Here is a 13,605-nt window from a genome sequence, read left to right as displayed (position 1 = left end):
TCGGTAGGCCAAAAATTCCCAAGTTTCAGTCTAGATTTTCTCTATTCCTCTCCTACATCATCAAAAAAATTCTAAAAGAACATGTCAAAAACACAGAACAGAACACATTTTTCTTTGGAGTGGATGTATAAACATTCAAAGATTGTCAAAATTCTCTAATGACAAGTTATAAGTGTATATAAAATAATGAAATGACAGAGTTGGAGAGATTTGTTCTCATCTCTGTTCAAAAGGAATATAATAAAGGTCTGGACATTTTGAAACTTCACAAGGAGATCTGAGGACTCTTTTAAAGTTAGTCATGGATTGGTTGAGAGTTTAAACACAGCATCTCTTGTAACTGGCCAAATTACAGAGAGTGCATTCTGAATGTGACAGTGATACCACTGCTGCCTGTTTCAGCCATCAGTTAGGTGGTAACTGCGCTATTTTGCAATCATTTACTCAGTATTCTATGTTGGTACAAGAATCTAGAGACTATAAACATCTGAATGAAGACATTCAAATATACTCCGTGTAATTAGGGACTAGTCTTTGCATCATTAAACTTTCTCAAATTCCCAAAGACAACAAACACTCAGGGTTCAGGGTGTTCAGCAATAGTTAATGCCTCATTGACGGCCCTTGCCTGATAAGTATTCTGGCAGTGAAGACACCAGACTGAAGTCATGGGGGAATCCACATGACGGAAGAAATGGTTTTAAAATGCATCTCTAATCCAAGTCCAATCAAATTTCTCTCAATGATTGCACTCGTATTGCACTTTTCTGAACCATTTAGGTTAAAGTGAAGCTGTAATGGTCCTTAGGTTAAAATTAAAGTGTAATTCTACAACATATTTATTCATTGTCAGTGTTGTTCCAGCAATTACACCCAAATCTTGTTGATAGCTCCTGGATTGGATCGTTTACTGCCTGCTGATTGTACTCTTGTCATAGTAATTTAAGTCTAGTTGGCTGTATACTTAGAACGACAGATTCAGGTAAACCATATTTTTAGGAACGTTAAAAAACACAAGACAAAGAATCAACTTACCTCAGTATGCCCGTTTTTTAACATTAAAAATATGTTTAGCAGGATGTGAATCTGAGTCCTCAGAATGTGAAAGTCATCATAAATAAATTTATCAACAAATACTGTTGAAAACAGGTAATCAACAACAAGCAAGGAAACGATAAGTAGCCTTGCGATGTGTGAAGTAGGGTGTGTCAGTGTGCCATTTCCTTCTCTGAGGCGTCTGTGTTACTGCTCCACGTCTTGAGGTGGTTGAGAGGCGAATGAGAGGTAGATCGGAACGATGGTACATCTGTGTGAATCTGCAACACCGGCGACGTCTAAATAAAACACGCTCTTTAATATACTGGAACTCTATGCCTGTTTGCAGTATGATCAGCATGAATATCAGCATTTCAGCGCAAAGCTGCCTTTTTGTGATTCAAAATTTGCTGGATATACATTAATTGTGTAAACCATTGAAGAGCTACAATAGGTAAAAAAATGTCAACAAAGTGTTGCAGGGTAAAAAAATCATTGACAATACGACTGCAGAGGAGCTTTTTACAAAAGGAAAACACAGTTTGATTAGCATGTGTTTATTTTTTTCGATTTAATACTGAGATCAAATTTAACGCAGTTCAAAACCACCTTCATAAAAATATTTGTCTTGAGCGCTAAACTAGAAAATTCTCGCTTAGTGAAAGTGCAAAAAGGAGAAACCTGTGTGGGGCGTACAGGAAATATCAAGATTGTTGCCCACTCCATGAGCTAGTAGAACCAAATGTTGGTACAGATTTTTTTTCCAATTGGCATGAGGTGTGTAGCAGGTCTTGGTGAAAACTTATACAACAAGTAAAGGTGAAAGAGGTAAGTTGCATGCATGTACTGCAGTACCGACTTTTCATTTTTAATTTTCTTGCACAGCCCACAGTATTTGAGGACGTTACTGCTGTTCACGTGATAACTGTGTGCTCCTTGTGTGCAACCTGACTGTTTAGAAATGAGCAAATAAGTGTAGTTTTTGTGGACATCCTCTAGCCATCACATGCACACCCCGTGCATGCGACATTTGCGTGCAGTCAGTAAGGGGCCAGTATTTGCATATTACTAATGACTAGATATAAGGGCCCCGTATAAGGGCATTACTCATACATCACAAGTGTGTGCAACTTCATTGGCCTTACTTCACGATACGCTTACCACATTGAAAATCTATGTTCAATGCCATGAGGTGGTCGTTTTAACACACACACATTTGCTTTTCCCCTAAATGTGCAACTGCTCCTCTCTACAACCTTCCATATATCTGAACAACCCAAAAGCTAGCAGTAGCCATACACGTCAACCCCCGTGCCGATGCATGTGCCTAAGGCTTATGATGCGCTGTGCAGAACACAGACATGCGGTTTCTAAAATATAGTTTATGCGTTTGTCTCCAGTTGTTTTTTTCAACAGCTGATGTTTAGTTTAAACGCTCTGGTCTGCTCCATTTTAAGTCATAAAAACTGATGATGTGTTCTTTCATCACAAATCAGACAGCTGGCACTTTTTCAATAGATTTGAACTGTACACTTTCAGGCTGTTGTTACCCTCCTGTGTTTTCCTTCTCACGTCTCACAGATAACAGGTTTTGACAACAAGGAGTCTTAAGGTAACGCCCTCCCCCTTTGGTGCCGCAGTTGTGCAGCGCTCTATGGATGGGCAAAGGGGATCAGATTTCTACACCCCTGGGGAGGTGTAGGAAAAAAGGATCAAAGACGGACTTGGATTTTAGATTTTCAGAGGTGCTCACTATTTCTCACACTACTGCTGATTAATGGGAGAATTTGCAGCAGCGCCTGGCTGACACCTCACAAGAACAAAAAGAACACAGATGGTCATAAAGAGCCACAAAAGATGAAGGACGCGCTGCTTCTCCTTAAATTTAACAACATAGAATTAGTCCACAATGACATGAAAAATCGGGAGGAAATAGATAAAAATAAGTTAGTCTTGTGTCATGATGCTGAAAACAACCTAGTTTTAAAGAGTAAATATCAGTTTTGCTGTTGCAAGAGCATTTACAATGATGAAATGTTAGACTTAGCATTTTTATGTTGTTAAAAAATATTTCTTTTGAACTGAGTTACATGAATTTATGTCAAAAAGAAAACAACTTGTGTCAAGTTCTGTTTCTGGCAATCAGAGGTTTATGAATGCCGCTCAGAGTTTATTGTAATTCACAGTGATGCAATGGACTGCAATGAAATTATGAATCTGTGCTGGGTAAACATGTCGTCTCCTTACAGGTATCAACATGGTTTGCAAAGCTTTGAACCCAACACAGACAAAACATCTAAGATGATCTGAGCGTGACGAAGTGTCTGCTCAATATGATGGGGTTCACTCAAACATTCAGTAAAAATGTTAATTTATCTGTATCCAGTAGAAAAAGCTCTGCCAAAAGGCACAGTTAAACCTCCCAGTCACCAAGTGAGTTTGGGGGGGTTTGTGGCAAAACAGAGACGAAAATTGCATGAAAGTTTCTTGATAATGTTCTACTCTTTGAATGGATGTCATTATTTTGGCATAAGAGGCCACGTTTTTCTATTCATTTTTGCTAGTTGAATGAGTTTTAGCATATTCATTATAGGAACAAATCCCATCTTCATAAGCCCCTAAACATTTTCTATATTTTTTCTGTAATTTTGAACCGCCTTGTCAGAAGGGAAACATTCAAAGTATACATTTCAGAGTTCACAAAGGCATCTCTGCTCCCTGAGGCTGTTATACATGTTCTGGGGTATTTGCTGCCAGCTTTTTGTGGCGAGATGCAGAGCTGCCAAGCTTTCCTTTATGGAAGCTAACTGACGGTGACTCGAACACATGGGTCTAATGTAAACTCCTGTCCTGATAGCGACTGTGACCAGATTTTGATTTCGATTGGCCAGCTGTCAATCAAAATCAGGGGAAAGTGTCTTAAACGCCTGCTGCCTGAAGTACTCATGTGAAATCAGGGACCTTCTGTTATCAGGCGCTCCATCGGGACCTCAACTGATTGCTTGTGTTGGCCCTGTCGCCTCGGCTGCGGAGGCCCCGGCCAGCTACAGGCACTTCACTCGATTCTTATCATAACCATGCATCATCAGCAAATTGCCCTGACGAAGAGGGGCCCATTTTCAGAGACTCTCAGCGAGATGAGGAACACGCTTTCCCTCAGATTGTCTGCTGGAACGCCTCTAATAGAGTCTGACCTTGTGGCTGCCTGTTAAAGAAATCATTCTCTGCAGTTGCCTTTTGGCTCCACATAAAGCTCAGCTGTTTGCCAGGCACTTTCAAACTCTTCTGTTACGTTAACGTTGTTTATAACTCTTGGAGACAATTATCGCTGAAAAATATTAATTCATTTTAAGCCTTTTGGCTTAATTGAGACAAAATTCCACCAAATTCACGAGGATGAGATGCTATCTTCTTTAACGCAGAGGGTGAGAAATCCAATGAAATATCAGCTTAAGCCAAAGCCAAAGGGTGTGTGAATCCATGCATATTTATGCGTTTTTGGTGAATATTTATTTCTGCACTTACCCGATGCTAAAAAAACAAAAAAAAACCAAAGAGGGTCTGACTGTGTTTTCTTGCAGAAAAACGAAATAAATAATGTGCTGGCCATCAATCCCTGGGTGCATGTTTGTGCAAAAAGGGACCCCCACTCCTGCGTCAGCTGGTCCTTTTGAAAAAGAAAGGGGGGCGGGGGTGTAAGTAAGATCAAAGGCCGTTGCAACACCATGTTTTATTCTGTCTTTCTCTGCATTTCTTACAGTTTGTCTGCCTTCAGCGAAAGAAAAGTTAGAACTCCACTAAAATTAGACTGGTCCCAGACCTGGCCACTATAAATAATTCTCTTGGGGGGGTGGGGGGTTGCTTTGTGTGTGAGTCCAACTGCTTGCCTTCTAAGCGCCTCAGGAAGAAGCAGAGAGACCAAAAGCAGTGGTAAGATTAGAGTGACGGGGCGTAAAAGAAAAAATGTATGAAGCCAATTAGGTAATGAATCACTTTTGATCCGTGACTGATGCATCTCTGTGGGTGAACCGGCCACAAGAGGTGAGCGGAGAAAAGGTTCGGCATGATCTGCAAACATCAGAAAGTATTTTAGCTTTCAGACGCCGCTGTGATTGTTTTGAAACATCAAGCACAACAAGGTGATTATGAGAACAATGCAGCAGTTGTTCCTCACAAGTTGTGCTGATTGAAATTATGAATCACCAAACAACCTGTTGGAGAAAATTGATGCACATTTTGCTGTTTTCTATGAGGAAGCAGCATGAGTTCTAAAGGAGTTTTCTAACTAACAAGCAATTTGACGGTTGGGGATACTCCACCTTCACAGAAAGTCCAGCATCTAAAAATAAATTTTAGGCATCAGTTCAGCATATCTGGCAACATTTGACAAAAAATTTAAGCTCCTATGATACTGACGCATTTCGCCCTAGCTTGATCAGAGTTTATTTATTTAGATAAGTTTTCCAAATTCTGGCTTGGCTCAAACAAGCAAGCCTTCATGCTTAAAAAGCTGGTCCTCAATTCACTTTGGCTTCGGCTGATGATTTACTTCAGTGGCGATGCAATGAGGACCAGAGAGACAAAGAAAAGCAAACGGCAGAAAGTATATGAGAAGAGGGGGAAGATTCTTAAAGAAGAAATCTGTGGCTTCAAGAAGTCAAAAGCTCTAATCACCAATCATTCTTTCTCTGATATCTTTTTTTAACATCTTCTTTATAATACTATTTTGTCATACTGGGATCTTCCTGACACGTATTGCCTGCCTGCTGCAAGGCATTGATATCAGATGAAAAGGTATAAACCGGAAAATGATAAATCATCAGAATCGGGATGGGATTATGTAAGCTTCCTTCCACTCCCTTTCAAGCATTCTTTGATTTAATATCTAATTATCCAAAGCTTGATACGTCTTGGAATTAACGTAAAAATGCTTATTATACAGTTTTGTGCATCATTTCAAATACAAAAAATACTGTTTTTGTAGTACAAGTTATTCTAGTTATGAACTGACCAATGAGACGTCTCAGTAAATGAAAGTGGAGCCTGCTGGCCCCCGTGTCCAACATTAAAAACGTTTGACAGATTTCATGTAGCCCACTTTCAAATGGTAGTTAGTGTGTGGACTTCCAACAAGCTCAATCCTAATTAGTGAGAGTGGTTGCCATAGAAACGTTAACTCAGACCGACCAATCACTGCTTACTGACGATATATCTGGCTCCAACATGGCAGCCTCCTTCAATGGCAACTGAGTTGACTTCCTTTAGTTGGAGCTGGAAGTGAGCCATTTTTTTATGGGTGACATCACACTCACTCAGTCCGATTGTCATACACGGTCAATGAAAGAACCACAAAAAAGTTGGACATCGTGCAGTGAAGTGGTCCAGGTTCTTTCATTGTACCATAGTCAGACGACTCATGGCATGAATTTGTGTCCTTCCCTGGCTTTTTAATTTCGCTATGGTCAAATTTAATATTAGACAACGCTGCTACTAAATGAGCAGCGGTTGGAACCACATTGTTTTTCCAGAAACTTTTTGGCATTAGTCTTAGTTATCCCAGAGAAGGTTAGATGTTAATGCAAACCAATTCAAATGTAGGTATACAATTTATCAGCATTCCTAGCTAGTCCCAAGTGATGCTGAACTTTCTAAGAAGCTTCCCTCCCCGTGATTCACATATTTATATAAACAGGTTTGCAGTAAACAAATATTGAAGCTTTCTCAAGCTTCTGACTTCGGCTGAGATTTCTAATGTAGGAATCTCAGCATAATTTAACAGCCACTGAAGCTTCAGCTAAAGGGGCTATTTATTGGACTACAAACCCACATGTGCACTGTTCTGCTTTCATCATCTTTAGTCAAGCCCAACTACGAAACACCTATCATGATGAGTTTCTTTGGATAGAAGAATGGCTCTACATCTATTAAAACAGCTCACCTGAAGTTATTTAGTTTAGCAAAATCTGGAATAATCAAGCATTGGATTGTGATTCAGAAAAATCCAAACACGTTGAGACTTTTGACTACAAAAACACGCAAAAATCAAGTCGTTAATGATAGAAAGATGGCTGGAATACAAGGTTAAACACCACAATGAAATTAAACTGAAGAAAGGAAAAAAATCAGAAATATATTTTGGACGACACAGTGCAAAGTAATGAACTTGAATGAAACAAAGCAATTTCTGATTTCTCTTTATTCTGGTTTCTCTTTATTTATTTTCCACTGGTGTTTGTCTTTGTATATGTATTTTATTTTGTATGTATTTTATTGTATTTTATTGCATTTGTTTTTGTTTTTATGTCCAGCACCTTGAGCTGTCTTCTCGTCATGAAAGGTGCTATATAAATAGAATTAATTTGAATTTGACACCAAAACAGGAGGAAAGACGACATGCCATAAACACGCCGGGCAGCAAGACCCCCGAAATGAGCAGCTGTTGAAACTACAGGAAGTTTCCAGGTCATTTAGTTCACGTAAGTGTAAAAACAATCAAACCAAGTCAAGGTGGGAATGTTTTCAGCCTCCATTTGAACTGAGCCTGCTGGACTTTCTTAATATGAAATCTCCTTCTTGAAAATGTTGTGTCAATACGCTGGGCTGGGCATCACCACCCTCTTCTTGGAAAAATATTGAATCCTGACTCTGAGTTGGGATTGACTTACACCTCCCTTAGGAGTCTGAATGGAGGATCAGGGGAAATCTCTGTGGGGGGGCGACCATCGGAAGCCTCTGCAGCAATGCAGGGTCTGTACCAGTCCTTCAATATCGACTGAAATCTGTGCAAATATTTTTGCACCTCCCATCATGCACTGGAGGAAAGCTTACCATTGTGAATTTTGAGGTAGGAAAAACCAGCATTTGTCCAGATACCACCTGTCTGATAAAGAGTAAAGTTCATCAGGGAAAGTCTGAGAGCTTTAATGTTTTCCCAAAGCAATGAAAGACTCTGCTGGAAGGAGAGACTTTACAGGTAAAACGATCCGTTTCACGATTTAGCGAACATCTAGATTGGTGAGGATGGTGCTTCTCAGTTTGGTTTTTCTGTTGTTATCTTGTCTTTTTGTTTGTCCTCCTATCAGTTACACCAGGTTCAAATTGCCAATTATCAACAGCTGTCTTTTTTTATTTAGTTAGTTGTCCTCTGTGTATTTTAGTTACTTGGTTTTTTTAGGTTCTTCATAGTCAGATCATCTGATTGTCTCTCTTTTGTAGCTCCCCTAGTTCATGCTTTTAATAAAATTGAGTTTATTTATTAATTGTGAGTTTATTTTAACATTTAATAAATATCGTAAACCCTTTTGAAATGTTTTTTTTCTTTTAGTATTGTTATTATTATTTTTGAGTGTGTCAAACAACATCCCATTTGCTTGATACCACTTTGATTCAGTTGGAGACAATAATTCAATTCAATTTTATTTGTATAGCCCAAATTCACAACAACAGTCGTCTCAATGGGCTTCATACCGGTAATTGTTAGGTAAACATATAATCAAAAAGGATCATAAATGCATAGAATTCAATAGGATAATACTAACCTTTAACTGAACAGAACATCCCTGCCCTTAGACCCCCCTTCGCGGTAAGGGAAAAACTCCTAAAAAAAACGGATTCCAGAAAAAAACGAAGAAACCTCAGGGGTGTCCACATGAAGGAGGGATCCTCCCCCAGGACGGACACGCCATTTACCAGAACTCTTAGAGAAGAATTAACTATCAATCACTACAACTACATTTTTAAAGTCCAGCAGCACTTCCGGTTTTAAACATAGTGTGTGTGCGGGTGGGGGGGGGGAGGGGGCACTTAGTCCAGTTCTTAAATGGCTTTTACTGGGAAAAAAATCGCCACTTGATCAAATATGAAATCAACAAACCAAAAAAAGTCAGTTTTCTGAAGCTGAAGGTTTTTTTGCAGACTTGGGCCATTCACATCCAACGTGGTTCTCAACTCCCAAAAAAAGTCATAACTTTAGCAATTGTTATTTAAGTTGTTTGTTTTTTTTTCCCCTTGAAACTATTTAAATCCTCAAACTGTCTCCCGGTACGCTACAGGACAGTCACCAGTTTGTCTTTTTGTTAGATCTTTTCTTTATTTTTCATCAGAGCCGTGAAAAAAATAAAGTAATTAAAGAATGATGCACCGCAGGCCTATTCAGGGATGACTGGCAAAAAACATGTCAGGGCAATAGCAGCCCTAATGAGCCGTAATCGACACACGCCTAATTAGTAGCGCTTTGTGTTTTTACAAAGGTTTATCATCATTAGCCAAGCCTGGCTTGATGTATCTCTAAAAATGTGTGTGGCAGACATGTTTGTTTATCATGTAGACATGGAAAATAGTTACATGCTACAACAGACTCAGTGCAGAGAAGTGCTTCTGGAGGCCTACAGCTCCCTGCAGGAGGGGCCTCAGGGCTAATTAGATCTCAAAAGACTCCAAAAGGAGCTGAAGGGAGGATGAATATTAAAACAAACAGCAAGATTTGTGTGTTTAGGGGTTTTCTTGTTATCTTTAGCTTAATTACACATTCAAATTTTGATTGCTAATAAATCATCCATCAACGGGACTATTATACTTCATCAACAACAGTTAAACTCCATTTTTCTGCATTTTAGTACTCCAGTGCGTCTTTACGTGTGCCAGTCTAAAACACACTTTTGACTGTGTTTGCAGAACTCTCTGAGATTTGGAGTTGAAATCTACTTTGGTTGAACTTAAGGTGTTTATCTGACATAATTAATAAAAATTTTCATCACTCATGTCTTCGGATGTCCAGAGATTTGCATATATTTTACATAGAACAACTGGGCAAACAGCAAATTCCCTGCTAAATAATTCACAGACTGATTTCACTTTGCGTTGTGGAGGCATTTCTTTTTCCAATAAAACACAGCGGCACAATGAGCGGATGGAATTATCTGGGCTGCATTTAATTGATTTTGACCAGGTCGCTCCTCGCTGTCTTTCTGATGTCCCTGCAGTGTTGTAGTCTCACCCCCAGAGACAGGGGAGGGGTAAAACTTTGAAACTTTGAAGCCAGCGATGAGAACCTCCCCGCTGAACCTTTTGCATCATTCATGAGGCAGAGCATCTTCACGTAGTTTACTTTTACCCCTCATCACAATAGCCATTAGCTGCACACTGTAAATGATTTATTTTGACTGCAAGTTTATGAAAAAGGAAAAAGGAGGGAAATGTGTGAAAAGGAAGGAACGAGGCTTGGGAACGTTAAGATCCTGGAATTGTCAAAAATATTCCAAAAGATATTCCAGGGTGTTGTGTTGCATTAGTTACAGCAGCATCTAAACTAGTAAACTTCTTTCACTTGGTATTTCCCAGGATTCCCTACCTGAAACTATATCAGACTATCAAACGATATTTGATAATTCCTCCCTTTTTTTAACTTTCAAAATAACTCCAAGAGAACAACATGACATGACAAAAACATTACATTTTGTTTGTGATGGAACACCAATTTCCGTACTTCAGGATATATGCTTGGTCACAATTGCCCCCATACAGGTAGATACGGGCTGTCTGGGGGTAAATAACTGTTAACCCTTGTGCTATCTCAGATGACCCCACCCTTACATTGACATGTTCTCCCTACCATGACAAAGGTGGATAAAGGTGGAAAGATTTCATGTAATCCATGGACACCAGTGAAGATCACAAATGATTGAAGAAAAATGTTCAGAGTCTAGTGGGTCTGGATGACCCAATTCCCAGTGTCAAAGTGCCTAGCATAGCGCAAAGGTTACACCTGTACGAAATCAAGGTTGTAGACCACTCTGTAAAATATTTGACATTATGTAAAATGTTAGAATCATATATATATGTATATATATATATATATATATATATATATATATATATATTAGCACAAAATAGTTTTAAACACTATGTAAAATAAACGTAAAATCTTCTCATTTGGGTAAAAACCTATTTTTGTAACTCTCACTGTCAAACCGGTTTTTTCCATGGATTTTATCAATTTTCTGTCACTAACTTTCACTCTTGAGCTGACCTGTCCCCGATTTCCTGCCAAGGACTTCAGAAACTTTTGGACAGACAGCAACTTCTCTCCCAGGAGAAACAAAAGATTCGAATCTTTTTTCCAGTGAGGTTAATTTAAACTTCTCTCCCCTTGGGCTGAACAAAGAACGGAGGCGTTTGAGTGTTTGTGTTTACAGAGGTTATTTATGTGACAGAACCACACATGAGACACGTCCCTCTGAGGTAATCAGGACTGCAGTCATCTGGACCCCCCCCCCTTCCATCCCTAATGTATGCCATTCAACATTAACATATCATTAGCTCTTTCTGGGACCGTTCACTCAGAAAATTAGAGGTCTCTGCAGACCTGCGGCTCCATCAGGAAAGGCAGAAGTTGACACCTTTTCTGTTCGAGTCCCAACAGAGAGCAGCAGAATGAAGACGCGTGGGTGTTCAAAACGACACGCTAACTGCCTTAAGTGAAACAAAAAAACTCCTGACCTTCAGAGAAAAAGACAGCAGATTATGGAAGTTGATCAAATTACTCATAGCTTTCTCAAGGGCTAGAATGGATTTTCAAAATAAAATAAAATAAAAAGGCCTCAAGTAATTTGCTAACAGCTATTGTAAAAAAGGTCGTCCTTGCTGAATGGTTGAAATGAACTGCGCTGCCTTAATACCTGATGACAAAACATCTGGCAGATGGTTCTGCAGGTGACATGAAATGAGCAGTCAGTCTTTGTAAAGACTTTGTTTTGACAGCAAAGATGGCAGCAGGAGTCACTTGCTTTTGTTGTTGATGCGCAAAAGAAAAGACACTAAATAGGTGGAGAGGGTTTTTCTCTCTTCAGAGCGATTAAGGGATACAATTAAACCAGAACAACGATACAACCATGAAACAACATATATAATTCTCCAGCTGTTTGCCTTTTGTGACTATGATTTATCCTCATATGATTTCTGAACAGACTGGAAGGCTTTAAAGTTCTTAAAGCTCTGATAAACCTTTTTTTTTTCCTTTTGTTCCAAACAAATATGACTTTATCAGTTTATTACAGGCCTTTGCTTTAATTTCCACCTCACTGCTGCTCTCTAAGGAATTGCGAAGGTGAGAGAATAACAATGAATTAAAGCCTATATGGGATCATTTGCATAAAGATAAACTTTCTCTGATGTTTTTGTCCTGGGGGTAGGAGGGTAACACTTCTGTAATTTAGAAATAGAACTGCTCCTTTGTTGAACTAGAACTTTTCTTTTACAGATCAAAGATCTTTTACAGGGAGTGATGTCCTTTCCAAGATAATATGCCAAATCCTCAAGGTAATTTTACGCATAATACTAAAAGAAAGGCATTCAGAACATGGAAACATCTGGAAATGGACCAACAAAAGATGCATTTTTGCTCTGTTTGCTTAGTCAAGACTACTTTTTCGTCATTTTCAAGCAGATCTTGTACGGTAAAAGCCTCAGCAAGAACAAAACAAGTTTTACATTTTTAATATTGACGGTGCAAAGGCAGTAGGATTCAAATTACGTCTTGAAAATCTGGATTAAAATCTGCATTTACTAATAGAATAGAATAGAAATGCTTTATTGTCATTATAAACAGCAAAATTAAATTTAAAAAATCCCCTTAACCCCTTGTGCTATCCTAGGCACTTTACCATTGGGAGTTGGGTCATCTAGACCCACTAGACAGTGCGCTGAACCCTTTTTCTTCAATGATATGTGATCTTCACTGGTGTCCATGGATTACATGAAATCTTTCCACCTTTATCCACCTTTGTCATGGTAGGGAGAACACGTCAATGTGAGGGTGGGGTCATCTAATATAGCACAAGGGTTAAATGTTTAAAAAGGTTCAGCGCACTGTCTAGTGGGTCCAGGATAGCACAAGGGTTATACGTTTTTATTACCAATTCTTATTCAATATCTCATATTACCATCAGCTTGTTGCAGCTTTCAGGTTTTTTTTATGTTTTTGCATCAGTTTGTGTTCCTGCTATCGTCATAAAAATGTAAGATCAGAAATAAGTCAGCTGCAAAGAGTTTCCTGTATAAATGAAAGAGTAAAAAAAAACAAAAAAGCCCTTAAGGTTAGGACATGACTGGAAGCTCCTTATTAGCATGCGGCCGAGGGGAAAGGTTTCAGCTCCCGATGGGCAGATCAGCACAAGCAAATCAAATATTTCCACCGGTTGAGCAATGGAACATAACCACTGTGTGGTAACGGCTGCCTAATCCTCATCGGTATGTGCTTCAAACGCAGCAGACAGAAGGAAGCTGAACCAATTCGCTGCATCCTGCAGGACACAGATCTGCATTTCCTCTGCTCTTTGATGAAGCAGCCGCCAAGCTGTCCGCCTCCATTAACAGCTCCTCTGATTTCACACCGCGCTCTGACAACACTGGGAGTTTGTTTGTTGGCTTGCATGTGTATGCTCAGGTGTTCATACAAAACAAGTTTTGGTGGGTTTGTCTGTGGAGTTGATATCACGTTCTAGTGGGGAGCTTCAGGTATCTCCATCAGGACAGTTGATAATTATGTTTAGGGCCTGAGAACAAACGAAAGGT

Source organism: Oryzias latipes, chromosome 20, assembly GCF_053564925.1.
Source record: "Oryzias latipes strain Hd-rR chromosome 20, Olatipes_Hd-rR_3.1".
Classification (NCBI taxonomy): domain Eukaryota; kingdom Metazoa; phylum Chordata; class Actinopteri; order Beloniformes; family Adrianichthyidae; genus Oryzias; species Oryzias latipes.
Note: the sequence above shows the minus strand (reverse complement) of the source record.